At 49.7% G+C, this 15,802-nt stretch overlaps 1 protein-coding gene across 1 annotated transcript in view; it reads right to left on the bottom strand.

Moving 5' to 3' along the window:
- Positions 1-12,290, bottom strand: part of LOC126572390 (homeobox protein prospero) — an 80,774-nt gene extending 68,484 nt beyond the window's left edge. The window contains exon 1 of the mRNA XM_050231652.1: positions 12,201-12,290. The gene's annotated coding sequence lies outside the window, so the exon portion shown is untranslated. The remainder of the gene's footprint in view (positions 1-12,200) is intronic.
- Between the last annotated feature and the right edge of the window lie 3,512 nt (positions 12,291-15,802).

Genomic DNA, 15,802 nt, shown 5'->3' with positions numbered 1-15,802 from the left:
AGGATTAACGGAGCGGTGTGCTCCACTGGTGCAGGGTTTTGGGGGCCCCCACCCCCGAACTGGAGCTAGATCAGCGTCGTCGAACGGTGAAGGTGAAATACTTTCCACACACAGCTCAAGGCAATGCAAAGCAAGAGGCCAATTATGGAAAAAATTTGCATTTTTGAACTAGTTTTCTTATCGTCCGGAGCGTGGAGCCTAGAAATTTCCTGTTTTTGTTTTCGGGGAAAAGGATTTCTAAGGAGCCTCCAGTCCATCCGTGTGGACAAAGTGCGAGAGAGAGAGATGCGAACGTTAGTAGCGCACCAGTGGACTCGCGGATTCGTTAATTAAATTGAAGTGTACCGTATCTCAGTATTGAGTTTGCTTTCTCAAGTATACTCGGTGGATCGGAGCCACGATGCATTCTTCCGGTGAAGCGCAACACGAGAGAGAGAAAGATGGTCCCCGTTGGGTTTTTGATGCTAACGACGACAAACGACAGCACCGTGTCGGTCAGTAGACGATCTCACGAAAGAGGACGATGGTTTGATACCAGGGCGCGTCCGGGATTCCGGGATGTCGATTCACCGAGGGCCCGTCTGCAATCGAATGCAATTGCACGACGTCCGCGTTGCTATCGTTCGGTTCGCTTCGTTTCTGTTGGTCGCTTTTTCGTCCTCCAGTTGCCACCCTCTAAATGGTTTATCCATTGCGATTCGAATCGCTGTCGAACAGAATAGGGAGAGCGAGTTATAGTCTTTCTTTTTTGTATTACTTTTAATCTAGACCAAAGGTACACGCGGGTATTCGGGGTCAAAACGTCCTGCTGGAAGGTCGAAAAGTCGAATCGACGATCGATTCATCGTCGTTCCGCCACCGGCGAGGGCCCGACGTGTCATTAAACATATAACGAGGATTAATTTCTGATATTCGGCACCGGCATCGGAACAGCTCGCAGAGCACGTGGAGCACATGTGAAGCGATAAATTTGCTCCGACTCTCGCCACGATTTATGCTGCACTGCACTTTTTTTTTTTCGGCAACGGCCATCCACCCCAAAAACAACAACGGGATGGCAATTTCGGCACTTTTCGTCGCTCACTTTTCCCGCGGGGAGGGTGTGGTGTTGGTGGAGTGATTGTGTGATTTCCTCATTTTGTTTTGGTTCCCGCTATTCGCATGGGCGCCGGAAAAGTGCATTTCATTCATCGAGCAGCAGCAGCAGAAGGTCCGGTGGGGATACAGGACCCATTACTAACATGAGGAGGAGCGAGGGGAGCTTATCATTAACCTATAATCGCGACGGAATGAGGAGGTTTCCGCGCGAGAGGTGCTACGGCGTGGTGTGGTTAACGCGTTTTCGCTGCTCTCTTTCGGGTGCCATTTTGTTTTCCCTTTTTTCGGCGACGGCGGTACCAGTTGCGACCTATTTTTGGGTGGCCAAAATGGTCCTTTTTTGGGGATTTTTTCGGGGGTTTCGTTTGTTTTTTTTGCGGAGTACGGGAGTTACTAGTGTGTTTATGCGCCCGATGCTCCTCGCATTATGTATGGAGCTGTGGAGCCTCTGGTGATTCCGATATTCCAGACAGAGCAGTAGGCCAGCCGGGGGAGCTGCGGCGCAGGCAACTGAGATTCAATTATTAACTGCTTTTCGGCACGGTCGTCAACGTTTGGTGCTCGGTTTGCCACGGTTCGGTTTGCGTAAAACATATGTTTTCATCCCGTTGCACGGTGAAATCCGCCTGAAGGGGGACACCATGCTGAAGGGCGAAGGGGACTTAAACAAACTGGTACATACACAGCGCTGGCTGCACCGATTGCGATCAACAAAAACAAAACCCCCCAAAAAAAAACCCCCGCCCGGTGGGCCTGGACCCGGTTGCATATTTTTGGCAACTTTTAATTTTCATGGCCACAGCACCGGTGCTGCTGCCGATGCCGGTGGTACGAGGTCGTTGATGTACGTTTGGTTTTTCGTTTTTCGGCTGTTTACGCCGACGACAGACACGCCACACAGGGAGGCGGGTGGGGAGGGGGGATGAAAACATAATTGGGACAATCCAACAGAGATTCCCATATAATATGTGTTGTTGAATGAGTTTACGCTTTACTACCGGGCCGCCACTGCCACCACCAACAGCCGTCTCCTGCCGACCATCTCTAACCGTGGCCCGATTTTTCGTTAATGAAAACCGTTGCACCGTTCCCCCTGGTTCGGTGGCACCATTTTTAAATAGTAGCTACCACCAGCTCACCACTACTGACACATCACACCACTGCCAAATGACAAATAAAAAATGCCCCGGGAATCATAACGAGAGGAAAAAAAGAAGAAGAAGCAAAACACACCGCGGACGGTCTCTGTCTGTTCGAACCTGTGGGGGGATCCGGTGGCTGGTGCGCTGTAAATCAGAGGGACAGAGCCAGGAACCGTTCTCGCACGGTGGTGCAGGATAATCAACAGGTCTAATGCCATCCACCAAACAGCAGCAACAGCTGCAGTAGGGGAAGGGTAATGCAGAAACATGGGGCCAACATACATATGACCTGCATTGTAACAATGTGTCGGCAACCCCCAGGGGTGGGGGGGACTGGAAGCGTAAATCATTATTTTTAAAGCAGCAAACGTCAGCAGTGCGCGGTATTGGAGGAGCATTAAAGTCACATTCGGTTCCGGAGCACCTCGCGAATGGCAATCGAACAAAAGTCGCGCCACGAGTTGCAGCGTGTGCATCATCAACGGTTCCCCGTTTTCTATCAAAGGAACCACTGGAACTAGATCTCCTTAGAGATAGATTTGCATAATGACGTCTGCATTGCTTCACGTGAAGTCAATTAAGACGCTTCCAGGGAATTGTGTTCCATATTGTAACGGAAACGGCTGCTGTAGCGCTAAAAGTAGACAAAGTTTACAAAAGCCAAGCGTGGACGTGTTACGAGGATGTGACAAGCGTAAGATGACCTAACACCTTAACTACTTTCCTCTCCGCTCCCATGCGACGGCAACAGACACTAAAACCTGGCGACGACGACCGAAGGTTGCGTGTTGTCGTCGTGTAATCTTTTTAATTTACTTTCAACGAAGACGACCAACCAAGCGGGCGGAACGTGCGGCGCTCAGTGGTGAAAGGATAAGGCGAAAGACCAAAACCGGAGTCCAAAACACAATGCAGGAGATAATTAGACGAGATATGCTAATAAGTCGGCAAGGGCGGGGAGAGGGAGACCCTGTCCCTACATGCCATATGTGTCCGGGTGTCTCCGGTCACCGGAGGGTGGACGGTGGATTGGTTCAGTTTCTCTCTCGCCACCCCGGGCACTCCGGTCCAGATCGAAGCGCACTGATATCAAGGAAGGATTTAAAATCACTCATTAGCAGTCTTCAGTCCCAGTCCCAGTGCCGATACTGCCAAACACTCCTGCCAGAGGGACACCGGTGTCCCAGGCAATAAAAAGAAATGAAGAGATTACGAGACGCAGCAGCGCAACCGATCCCGAGTGGGAGTTTTGGTGAGATGTCCACTGGCAATGGGTTGGAAAGTTGTGTCCTCCATCGTCGTCAGCAGATCTATCCGTCGCCACACTGACAATTGTCTTATTCTTCTAGGGGACTGGACCCCATTACTCTTGGCACAAAAAGGGGCTTTGACCAGAGGCTATTCTGAACGGGAAATTATAGGAAATTTATTGACTCGAACCCGGTGGCAACGGGGTAACCGGCATCCGGCATCCGGCATCGTCACTCCGATACCGATCCTGGTTCCTGTCTTGCTATTCTTTTCTGCGAACAAACTATGTAGAGACACGCACGCACTCGGACAGAACTAAACAGAAACTAGCCGGCCTGCGGTACCTTACCTTTCACACATACGCGTGCACGCACACATACACTGTGAGACACTGTGACAAGAGAGACGCAGATGAGGAGCCTCACAGTGTGGCAGCACACTATCTTAATGCTGATTTGATCCGTTTTAATTACCCTTTTCCCTGACAACGTATATCAAACCCTTCCCTTGGTCCCCTGTGCTGCCTGCGGTCCGTCGTTGGACGTAAACTGGAGCACCGTAGCAGCAGGAGGTGCCAGCGAGCATCTTTTAGGCCCGTAGCAGGTCGTTTATCGTTGGGCCGCAACAACTCTTGTACTGCCGCTTCGTGTGAGAAGGCGCACCACCTCCAATTGCGACCTTCGACGCTAAGGACTCTTATCTTTATTGCTGCGATTGTTTCCAGTTTCTGGGCCGCCGTGTTTTTGACACCAAATCGATACGACCCGAGGAAAATCTCCGTGAGGTTGTGTGAAGAAAACTGTCAATCGGAACTGACTTCACTCCCGGCGCTCTAATCAGATCGATCCCTAGACTTTGCGCCGCTGTAACTATTTGAATGCCACTCTTATAGGGCCTGGGAATACAATCGAGGGGCCTCCAGGTCTTGCTAGTTGTAAGAACTTTCCTATCTGTTACCGTTACACTTGAAGCATTCGTGGAACCAGTTATTACTATCGAGAAGAGGCAATACGAATTTCTGTAACCTCTTGAAATGCTTATCAGACTGCCGAAAAGCGACGAGTTCATCACAAATCCTGACAGCGAATGGTTAGTGACATTGCTACTCAACAGACGCGCCGCTATTCCATTAGGATCCATTCGGTTATTGGCACCGGCTTCAGGCTTAGCTCTTCCACCGAAAGTCACTCACCTGAACGGAGCCACTTCTGCGATGGCATTTGATTTTCGGATCCATCCATCCGTTCGCATCAATCCGTTAAGATCCCTCACTTCTCGTGCAGATCGACCTACTGACGCGTTGATCTGCATCGCGCTGCATTCTCTGTCAAATTGCAGTAACGTCGTCTAGGAAGGACAACGTCCTAGCTGCTACCTGGCGGTGTACTTTCGTGGTTTTTTCGCGTTTGTTGCGTTTTTAGGAATCAGACCTACCTGGAGCGTGCTCAAACAGTACCGAACAATTATTGTTCCCCCTTTCCTAGGTCCATTGCCTGCCAGTTCGTGGTTTCCAATGTCTGCACACGGTTTTTTTCCGCACAGTGAGATGCATTTTTAATATACCCTCCCAGGGGGGCATTCGGAGCGTTCGCAAAACACCAAAAAAAAACGAGAAAGCTCCCCAGGACGACGGCTCATTCTCTATCTCTAGTCTCTCCGGCTCCGCTAGCGCCCTTTCTGCATCCAGCAATCGATTATGCAGCCTTCCCATGGCCATGGACCACGGTTGAGGGAGCTTTGAAAGGGAGTTTGAGGAACAAAAGCATCAACAATGGTAAAACAACAATATCACTAAACCAACATACCTTTAACCTCTCCCACAAATGTAGAATATTATTCACACACCCACCGGCTGCCTTTCCTCTTGGCGGATCTCTATGCACTCACGATGCAGTTCCGTGGTGTCCATTGGCCCGCTGGCAGCGGCGATGATGGTGGTGGTGACTGGCAGACCCCAACGCCAAAGAATGCAACCGTAAATTTGCATCGGATAGCGAAAATTCACCGTTCCGCCACCCATGCCCTATGCTGTGGGCCTATGATACGCTTCCCCAAAAAAGGACATGAATTTCTACGAACGAAAAAAAACCAACGAACGAACCGTGCACAAACTGCAAACGCATGCTGCACCGTCATCGGTTGCTGCTGGTGCGTTGCATTCCACTTCGGACCCGAATATGTACAGCATTAATGCCGGTCCTTGTCCTGTTTGCCCGGAAGTGCATTCGACGCAGCTGAGACCGACCGTAGAACAACAACGACGGCTAAAAAAAAGCGATGGACGATTCGCGAGCAGAAAAGTGCATCACTCGTGGTGGATGAGAATGCAACAACAAAAAAAACGGCCGGTGGCCTCACCTTTCGCTAGAACAATAGTACAAGGGCGAGCGCTCGCGCGCCACATAATCAAATTATATTTGCTCTCTCCACTGCCACCCAGGAACGGTGTCTGCGTCCCTTACAATGGCCAGGAACTGGGGAACCGTAGGCTCATTGCACGCACACGCTGGATGCACTTCACGGTGCATGTGTGATTGCGTTTGCTTTAAGTTGCACATCGCATGCATCGGCATCGAGTGGCTGGCAGCAGCAGCATCCTTCCTCCCAGGAGCCGACCATCCACTGCGGGCGCAGAACTAGTAGTCGGCTAAAGTGGATCTCCTCTGCGTGTGTCCCTGGGGTCCAGGAGAGAGGTGTGTGGTAGGTCTAAACAAAAAAAAAGCATCCTTTACGCATCCTTGCCCATAGAAACCCATAACCACCCTCGATAGATAGAACCGTGGCCTCGGTCCACGATGTTAATTCTAATTTTGCGGGAATCAAACCGCACCGATGTGCCGCTAATTGCTAGTAACTGGTGCGATGGAACACCAGGAGAGCAGGATCATCATCCTGGTCGTCGTCGATGCCGGTCACAGCACCACACACCGGTGTGTAATTAGATTTTTTTTCCCATCCAATTCCTAGCATCCCAACAGATGCTGCTGATCATGAATTATGATTTACAGAACTTGCAGCCGAAGCCAGCGAAGCTGCACCTGGTGCATCTGGTGCACTGCTGACGGCACGAGTAGCTGCCACTAAAGCGACCTTCTCGGTGATATTCCCGGCCTGATCACACTTTAACAGTTTCGAAAAGATTCGTTTCATCCTTTTTTACACTTCACGGATCCCGCGAACGAGATGGAAACGAGGAAGAATCATTTTTTCGGTGGCAATTATGGAATGTGTCTGGCCGTTTGACAGGTCGGGGTCCGTCATGGGACCCACGCTCACCCGGAGCATCGATCTTTTTCGGTGATATTAGTAAAATTACGTGACAAACGCGCCTCTATCGGATGTGTGCGACGGCCTGGTCTGGTGGCCGTGGAACGCTTTGCATTTATGACGTCCCGGTTCCCTGTGGAGTATCATTGACGTTTTGATGTTTCGGGTATCGGGCGTAGCATGGCGTTGCTGCGTTGTCTTTACGGTTGTTTTTTTTTTGGCCCGCCAGCGAAATGCACTCAATCGTGTCAATTGATCAAAAAGTGACGATCAAGAATGTACCCAGTGGCCCCCCAGGGGGGAAGGATTGTGGGGGTTGAGAACAGATTTTCGAGGACTTTCGGTTCGGTTGATTTTTAGCCCATAAGCGATCGGGATGCGCAGGTAATGGAACACTTCACAAAAGTAAGTGCATAGGATTGCATCATCATTTAATTTTAAATAAAAATATGGATATGCATTTAATACTTCATTTTGCGGTCGGTTTCTGATTCCCAAAAGTATCAAAGAGATTGTGTCAAAGTTAGAGTGAACTTTGGTTTGTTTCGCAGGGAATTTTCGCCGCCAATTCCACGAAAAGGTGCTTAATGTTTGATGACATGCCAAGGGGGAATGTATTATATTTTAAAAATGTATAGAAAAAGTATGCAATGCTTGAAACACTAATATTAAATCATGATATTGATAATTTGTTTCGTGTTATAGAAAATGAACGTAATAAACGTATTTCATAAAGTAATTTATTATTAGTAGCAATTGAACATCCATATGCCCTTGAAATTGGCTGTTAGACTTCTATCTCAAAACTAAAATACTTCGAGAAACACCTTCGTGTATGCTCTTGCGTTAGTGCGCCGTATCAATCATTTGATTGGAGCTCGGTCCAAATAATGTAGTAGATGATGATTCGAAGCAATGTCCAAATGACTCAATTCTCAACATGTTGGGTAAACAACAGGCGCCAGGGGCATCCAGCGATGCTCATGAATAAACAACAAACCAACACACCAACCGGCCGTTACTTCCCTCGACCTCGAAGAGAGTGACAGTTGCCCAAACCGTGTGCGTAAGAAGCGTACCCTGTGCCAAGCAAAACATATGAGCACTTTCTGGACGGGACCACCACCCTCGGCGACACGCCGCGCGATGATTATTCTCAGCATAACGTCCCGTTTAGGGATTGGTCTGGTGGGGGGTGGTGGCGCACGGTTTTGACCTACTGGTGAATAGAGCAAGAGACGGACACCCCAGGCAAAGGGTTACCACCTTCCTAATACAACAGCAGGGGGCGAGACGAGGTTGGTTATGCTGGCAGGCTTCATTAACTACGCAATTAAGGTCCAATTATCGATCGGCCAACCAGCAAAGGGGATGATGGCAGGCAAGGTGTCCCTAATTTCTTAATACCAACCGGAATACCCACCATTCCCGGTCGCCTCCAATGGAAATGGAAGCCCAAGTGTTTATGGTTGATGAATAATTTAATCCACGGCAAACCAAACGAAACTCCGAAAGAATGCGTATCCCGTCCGTGCGTCCATCGGTGCAATTAAATGGTGAGAAAGTATTGCTCGCCTAGCGCCTGGAGAGTGGATGGAATGTGGCAAAGAAGGGCAGCATATGGTGGTCCTTCTTCTATTCATATTTGATGGACACTGGCAACTATCTTAGCGTGGATCTATTTTTTTTTCCTTGAGACGATCGATAGCACACGTGGCTCGCTATCGATCGTGAGCCATTTCAAACCGAGTGAACACTTTCTTAAATTAGCCCCAGGGTTTAGCGAAAAGTATCAGCATAACAATGAATGTGTAACTTCTGCAATGTGTTCGGTGAGATTCTTAAATGAGTCCTCTCTTCCATTCGTTAAGCCACGTTTCGCAACACAGCTGTCGACGAACAGTGAACATAATACGTGTCAATTGGGATGACACACCGGCAAAGGCACAAACTGGCCAGCCAGACAGCCACAACACCAGCCACACCAGCACTGTTTGCGCAACTTCACGTAATAGTAACACTTCTTATGCAAAGCATCTCTGGCGCACATTAAAACGTCTGCTGGCTCGATGGTACCAGCGCTACATGCCAGTGTCTTTATTGCTGGTGAGAATGGACAAAGTTGGTCCAAAGTTTTCTGTTCGCCTTTGCTGGCTGGCTCACCGGGCACATGTGGTTACCGATCCCAACTGCTGATAACTGCCTAATGAGTGTAGGACCCCCTCCTTGTGAGCATAACATTGTCAGGGGCGAGTGGGCAAGAAAGGGAGAAAGAGTGAGGAAAAGAGTCCAATTATAAAAGGAGCTCGATATCTAGAAGAAGAATAGAAGCATCACTAGTAGTTGGATGAGTCCGTTTTTTTGTTTCATTCTTCTTTAGTTATAAAATCAATCCAAACCAAAGAGTTCGCTCCTGGTGGAAGGAAAAGGTGACAAACGATTGTTTAAATAGAAACGAACCGAGCAAGTGTCTGGTGGCTTCTTACCGGCACAATCACCCACAAATAACCGAAGCCAATTGGGCGTGAAAGATGGATGAAAGAAAATTCTGTCGCTTCAAAGCATTCTTGAACCCTCGGCCTCTCCCTCGTGGGCCATGGGAAACTCGGGGCACAATCTCACACCACCATGCCTCGGAAGAAGTTAATCGGAAACACCTTTTTAATTAAACCAGTTTAGTGATTGTCATAGCACGTATAAGGGTAGAATGGAATGAGGAAACGATGCGTGTTTTATGGTTCCCGGAGTAAATAGTTGATGCGAGCGACCTGTGAGGGTGCGTCACCTACGCAGCATCTGATTAGAAGGGAGTGACAGCGTATGTGTCGCTTGGTATCGCAGGTGATAGACTGTGAAAAGGATGTTCCGGCGCCGCTAACGGCCATAATGTGTATCCCAAGATCCCGGTACAACCGGTCTTGCTCGAATAGACTCCTTCACTCATCTTAATTCTTTGATTATCTGAGTAGAAAATACGCGTTAGTGCTTGCACGGTGAACGCGTGCGCCTTTGATGAGAAGCCTTCGAGGATGCTCCGTACGTTACTCCATAGATGGAACTCCACCAGGACCACCCAACCACCCCTTTTCAGGTGCGTAAAGATCTCGGTTGGATAAGCTTAGGATAAACCGGTAAGCTAGCTGTTCCGTTTGTTCTCTTCACACTTGACCGACCCAGACCCGGACCGAACCGATCGAGGCCAAGAGATTCCATCGAGCGTATCGCGTGCGAAAAGTGTTACCAACATATAACACGTCCCCGTACACCACAACTCCAGTGCGTGCGTGCTTGCGTACGTTTCCCGGAGTGGTTCACACACCACCGCCACCGAGTGGTTGTGAGATTCGCGGCCAACCGGCGATGCGGCCAGGCCTTGTAAACTAATTTGCTAATCACCTGCAAACGGCCAGTCGATGGCCGGCCAGGACAAGGTGTTGCTTGCTGTGTATGTGCGCGGAGAAGTATAATAAGAATCCCCCTTGGACTAGTGAGCACGTTAGAGATGGCCACGGGACGCCACACGACGGTGTGGCCACACCTAAGACGAGAAAACCCGCTCGAACGGTCGTTCGTCGTTCCGTCCGCGTAAGTGGTCCATTGACGTGGTCCGGCCCGCGAACCATCGCTGATACTGGGCTGGGTGGGGATGTTTATGGAAATGAGTTGGAGTCGTTTGCGTAGTAGATAAGAACGATGTTGGGGCTCCCCTGGTAATGCGAAACTTTAAACCTCGCACGGCAACGGAACACGCGTGTCCCGCGCCTTTTAGCCTTTCTTCGGAGGTACCACACACCGGCCATTTGACCATTTGGTCATTTGTTTAATGTACCTTCGAGAGCCCAACATCGGGGGGGGCTCTGTCCTAGTGGACACACCCGTCGACGTTGACCACCACGACGACGGTGGCCGTCTAAGAACCACCCGGGCCAATGACGGACAATTCCGCTAAAAGGTGAGTAATGGATGGTGGATAATTAATTTTCTTTAGATTAAAGAAGCGTGTCCGTGACCGCTAGGCTCACGGTCGATCACGTGATGAGCTGTGTACACGATACCCCGGAGAGGTTCCCGGAGTGGTATCACTCGAGCATAATGGAGGATCATTTATCATGAAACGAATGCAGAACACTGTGCAGAAGAGGAATATTTATAATGGTTTAATTGAAGTACAAATTGTGTGCGGTATTTATTGACGGATTTGGACTCGATCGATGCCACCATTTCTCAATCAATCTTTGTCGAATCTTGAGGTCTAGAGCTGTCCAATCAAAACCACTACTACCACACATCGTGTACTAGCAAATGCTTAATTGTCTTCAGGTTGTGTGTTGTTTAATTATTAAGTACGCTTCTTTCGCTTCCAGCACCACCACCATCCGTCGCACCAACTCACTCAAAAAGGGCCGCGCGGGCAAGTGACATTCATAATTTAGCTGATTGCTCACTCCGGTCACCAGCCACGTGGTGACGCGGTTCTGAGGTCACTCCCCTCCTTCCCCAAAAACCCATAGACTCGTGGATAAGGATTCTCGGGGCCCAGCCATCGCCCCAGAAGACAAACATTAGCCTAATGCGCTAATTCCGGGCACTGGGGTGTCGTAGCGTCGGTGAGTGAACGACGCCCACAGCACATCGCGGGACACCGAAACCAACCAAAGGTGCGATTGCGTTGTGTTGTGGTTGTCCTTCTGCAGCGGCCAGGCGAGGCGACCTAATAACACCACGCTCGGTCTTCGTCGTCGTCGTCGTGGTCGCCAACAGCCAGGAAAGGAAAAAGGCACTTACAACACACCACGCGCGGTGCGGTGGTTTCGTGGCGACACACATTGTGGCTACCGTGCTTATCAGTTTCCGGAAATCTGGATGGAAATTGTTATTAAATTTATCATAGCCCCATATGTGGTGGTACACCGTGTGGGTCTGCCGGAAACGGACAGTAAAGTGCGATTTCCCCTTTGCTTGCCTTTTGCTCGCTTCATTCTTCTTCCGAACCACGAGCCACGAGTGCGTGATGCATTCCATTCTGGCGCAAAGGGCGCCGCTCCTCGCTGCTCTCTCCATGTTTTCTCTTTTACCGTCGCTCTGTCTTGCTTCGTTCACCGTTGGCATACGGTACACGGAAAGGCAGCCAGCTAAATGGGTGTCTTTCTCGCACCACGGAGCCTCGTCCGTGGTGGCAGAGGAGGGAAGCGGAGTTCTTCGTCCCGGAATGCGCGGGTGTAATTGTCTTTACGTGATTTATGAATAAATTAGAACACTGCTGATCCCCGCACTGTGGCCGCGTGGTTTTGATGGAGAAATGGACGTGTTGATGAACATTAACCGATAGCAGCGTGTGGTCACCGTGTGTCCTCGGCCGGCAAAGTGCCACCAACCGGACAAAAACATAGTGCCAAGACCCCCCCCATGCATGATGCGGTCACTAATCGCTAAGCGACTTACCTGGTGTGCGCTCCTGGCGTTGTCCAGCGCAGATGATGATGACGCCTCGGTGGAGGAAGTAGTAGCACCGGAGGGCTGCCGCCTAGAAGCGTTGTTCGCTCGATGGTCTTGCATTGCACAGCACAGTGGCACCAGAATAGAATGTTTTTCGTTCAAAACTCACCACAAACTCCTCACAACGCGCTTTCTTTTTTGCTTTTACGACACGACATGATGACGACTGAAAAGCGAAGAAGAAGCAAAGAAGAAAAAAAACCGCACGTTACTCCACCAATGTCCACAGAGAGAATCAGGGAAAGAATATTCGCAGAATTGATTCGATCGCAATGTGCTCTGCACTGAAGATCGGCTCGTGTTAAACTAAGAAGCGATCAACAAGTCGTCAGGTGGCGTCGCCAGCCGCTCGATCTCGAGGCCGAGTTAATTTCTCATCTTATCACCAATACCAAGGAGGATCTGCTTTTGTTCGCTTCGTAGACAAAGAGGCCGTGCAATTTGGATAGCGATCGTCAACGAAGCAGCAGGAAGAGGAGCAGAAGCGGATTGGAGACAAGACCGAGACGTGTGACCGAGACACTATCGAGAGCAACGACGACGTCCTTGAACGAATACGGAGATAACGAATAGAGGAATCGTTTTCGGTGCGTGCGTTTAGTAGCTTCAATTCTCGGACAGTGCAATCTTCTGATTTTGATAAAATTTTATAAGCATTCTTAGATCATTTGCAGATGATTTGGCACTTAGTGGATGCTTAGCAACGCACATCAGATGGACAGCTTGAAGGTGATTGCAACACGATGCCCTTAACGAGCCACGGGAAATGCCACGCTATGCTCCTTGGCACGAGCGTCCCACATCTTCTGCTCCCTCCTGGAGCATCCGTTGACCATCGCGGTTATGAGGGCAATAAAGCCGGAACGCCGCCGCTCTCAGCAGGAGCAGGGTGGAATCCAATTGCGATACGAGGGGTGCATCCGTTGATAAGGAGGGAATCGTTCCCGGTTACGATCCGCTTCAACAGCGCAACAACGCAACACGGGCGTTGATGGATGTAATCGAAAATGGGCTATTAATTGTGCGATTATTCGGCATTCAGTTGGGCGTGAGCGAGCGAACGAGTCATAAATATGTAAGCGTTAGCGTTTAACGTTGCCCTTTACTACATTACATTGTTACCAACGGTGTAGTCCGGCTTCCGATTCCAGCTGCAGGATGCTCCGAACGGGTGTTACAAGTACAATAAAAACCTACGACGGACAAAAAATCATAAATCGGCGCCGCAAAAAAGGGCTTCGCGATGATGAGCTTGCAAATTGCTATGGAGATGATATAACGCAGGGAATTGGCCCCGTACCGAAGGGTGATGGAATTTGAATTTTCTCACCGTTGCCCAGGGCAACACCAAGGGATTTACGATTGCCCGAACCGTGTGCCGAGGTTGGCCCAAATCAAATTTGTGTGGCATCGAAATCGAAAACAAAAAATTCCCGCAAAATGTGTAAGGATCTTGAGTGTTCCGATGGGGCTCCGATAAAGAAAGACGGATGGACGGTTTATCGGACCGAAAACCAATTAAACCGCGTCCGGCTTTCTGGCTGACCCTGGTGAACCAATTGAACGGAGCGCTCATCAGTGAACCGGTGGAGGCGATAAAATCGGTTTCATTATCTTCATAAAAACGCTTGTAAGTGATCCGAGAGGGGAGGGCGGACAACACAACAGCGGAACACACTCTCTAGATGCTCACCATCTCACCCACCGAGAGCAATGAAGAGGTGGCAATGTAATTGCTCGTAAAAATCGACTTTGTTCAAACACTTAATCAATTACTCAGGACCTGCAGTTCAGAGGTCCTCCTCCGGCGTAGATCATTGTGAAACTTGTCTCTCCGTGGCCCTCTGCGGTGGGCCAGTGGGTGAGTCAGAGCGAAGAAAACATCCATTCCCCGGGTTCCTTCGCCGCCGCCAGGTCCCGGGATTAAACTAATGTTCAAACGAAACACACATTCGCGCAGCGCAGCGAACAAGGAACATTGGCGGACCATCTTGGCACTTGTAATTTGTTTGCCTGCCTGGCCCGGCCAGGTTGGTCCTTATCTCTCGCTCGCCTATTGACACAATCGATCGATTAGTCAACGGCGTGGAAACGCGTCCATATGTCCACCATCGTGCCACCGCGGGCACGAAAAGAAAACCGTCCACGCCACCGTCACCGGAAACGATCTCTTTCGAGCGCGAGTTTGTGCCTTGCTGGCGACGTGACAAACATCGCCGCCCTTTCCCCATCCTGGCCACGGGTGTGGAGCATGCATGTTTTATTGCCGGGACGTCGAAGGACGTCCGATGAGCGAGGTACACCTCGATGCTGCTGCCGCTGCTATCAGCGATAAGAAATCAGTTGGCTGAATGTTGTTTCAGTGCAGCCGCCAGTCGGTCCGCCAGGAGAGGTCACAAGTCCCGACTCCAGTCCCTTCCTCCCTTCTTTCGATTACCTAGCTTCGAGTTGGTGCTTCCCCTCGGTGTCGGTGGCGGCAGCTGTCATTAGGCATTAGGCATAAGCTTCTTCCCCGGTGGTGGACGGACGCTTTCCCGCTTTCGGTCGGTCGGGCAACGTGTTGCGTTTTTCCTACCATAAAAAGATTTTTATCTTATCTCCGCGCCACATTTCCCATACTTAAGTGATTGCATAGGCACCGAGGGGCCCGATATTGGGGTGGCCACGCGGTTTGATGATGGTCCTCGCATCGCGTCGCGTCGCACACGCGGCAGGTATGCGCCTGGGGCCTAATGAAGGCATTGGTTGGGCCTTGGAATCCCCTCTTCCCCCCCCCCCCTCCCGTTCCGGATGGGTCGGGGTGGACTAGTGGGGACTAAGAACGACGTGTGCGACATGAGGGAAGGTGCACACGACAGCCTTTCTCCATCCACGATCGCAGTTGGGGTTCGTGTTACTCGCAAGTTCGTCATTACACACGGTACCCGTCTCCCCGGTGACATATGCGCTATGCAGAGACCCAGAGGGGTGGAAGGGGGCGGGGTGCTGTTTTACCTTTTATCTGGGAACCGTGCACTGCAGATATTCCGTGTCATTAGTCGATTTCCGAGACCGTATGTTGACGGATTGTTTGACTGTCGCACCAACATTGAGCAGCGATCGAAACAGGTGCATTTGCATGTCAACGTTAATGTATTCCTACAAGACATCCTGCTACTCGCTAGATTGCATTCCATATTGATTGCCATTGCCTATGAGCGTCTCTTTCATAGAAACAGTACTGATTTGGGTGGAACGTTTGATGATTGATTTATTACATTATTTGTACTAGCTAAAACAAAAGATTTAGCACAGTTATTTGCATGTTTTTATAATGGTATATTTAAGAATTTAATTATGTGATTTTTAGTCACTTCTCTGTGAATTTTATGAACAACAGTGTACATTTATTTAATTGAATTTCTAGAAACATTATCGAGCAAAAAATCTCTGTCAGGATCATGAAAAACAGCACAGCAGACTGTAGAGCCATACTAAGGATTAGAAATGCCGGAGAAAGATATTAATCCTCTAAGAAATGACTTGTTGGACATGTAGCTGACTGTATC

Source organism: Anopheles aquasalis, chromosome 2, assembly GCF_943734665.1.
Source record: "Anopheles aquasalis chromosome 2, idAnoAquaMG_Q_19, whole genome shotgun sequence".
NCBI classification, from domain to species: Eukaryota; Metazoa; Arthropoda; class Insecta; order Diptera; family Culicidae; genus Anopheles; species Anopheles aquasalis.
Note: the sequence above shows the minus strand (reverse complement) of the source record. Positions and strands in the feature narration are given on the sequence as shown.